Source organism: Chrysochloris asiatica, unplaced genomic scaffold (assembly GCF_000296735.1).
Source record: "Chrysochloris asiatica unplaced genomic scaffold, ChrAsi1.0 scaffold00002, whole genome shotgun sequence".
Lineage (NCBI taxonomy): Eukaryota > Metazoa > Chordata > Mammalia > Afrosoricida > Chrysochloridae > Chrysochloris > Chrysochloris asiatica.
This window is the reverse complement of record NW_006408520.1, coordinates 5,899,666-5,900,812: the sequence shown is the minus strand read 5'-3', so window position 1 is coordinate 5,900,812 and position 1,147 is coordinate 5,899,666. Positions and strand designations below refer to the sequence as shown.

At 45.5% G+C, this 1,147-nt stretch overlaps 1 pseudogene; it reads left to right on the top strand.

Annotated features, from left to right (window-relative positions):
• The first annotated feature begins 53 nt into the window (after positions 1–53).
• On the top strand, positions 54–491 carry LOC102818534 (annotated as a pseudogene).
• The last annotated feature ends 656 nt before the right edge of the window (positions 492–1,147 follow it).

Below are 1,147 nucleotides of genomic sequence, written 5' to 3'. Positions count from 1 at the left end.
ATAAAAGACAGGCCATTACTGCAGGAAAAGGTCCCCAGACCTGAGCAGTCAAGATGTGTGACTTCACCGAGGACCAGACGGCAGAGTTTAAGAAGGCCTTGCAGCTGTTTGACAGAACAGGTGATGACAAGATCCTGTACAGCCAGTGTGGGGATGTGATGAGGGCCCTGGGCCAGAACTCCACCAATGCTGGGGAATCCCAAGAGTGATGAGATAGATGAATGTGAAGGTGCTGGATTTTGAGCACTTCCTGCCCATGCTGCAGACTGTGGCCAAGAACAAGGACCAGTGCACCTACGAAAACTATGTTGAAGGGATTCTGGTGTTTAACAAGGAAGGGAACAGCACTGTCATGGATGCTGAAATCCAGCATATCCTTGTCACACTGAGTGAAAAGATGACAGAGGAAGAAGTAGAGATGCTGGTGGCAGGCACGAGGACAGCAATGGTTGTATCAACTATGAAGAGTCCGGATGGTGCTGAATGGCTGAAGGCAGCCTTTCCTGTGTCCCCAGAGCCCTGTGCTTTTCCTGTGGGAGACTGTTATCTAGCCCTGAAGGCCTCCTTGGATATCACAGCACCTTTCCCGGATTCTCTCTCTTGGATAATGCTTTCAAGTAGCATTCACCAAATAAACTTCTTGCTGTCTGTGCTTTTTTAAAAAAAGGAAAGACATACATTAGTATGCCTTTGCATACATTTTGTGTGCCTGTGTAGTCAGTAGGTTTTAAAAGCATTGATTGCTGCTTTTGTTTTTAGGTGCCATCAAGTCTGTTCTGATTAAGAGTGACCCTATGCACAACAGAAGGAAACACTGCTTCGTCCTGCCATCATCACAATTGTTATGTTTGAGCCCATTGTTGCTACCACTTGCCAATCCATATCCTTGGGAGTTTTCCTCTTTTTCACTGACCCTCCACTACCAAGCATGATATCTTTCTGTAAGGACTGGTCTCTCCTGACACCGGGCCTAGAGTACAGAGACAGAGTTTGCCATATTTGTTTCTAATTGTACTTTCTCCAAGACAGATTTGTTCATTCTCCTAGAAGTGTCCATGGTACTTTCAGTATTCTTCTTCTACACTGTAATTCAAGTGCAACAATTCTTCTTGGTGTTCCTTATTCATGCACGACTTTCACAGGCACA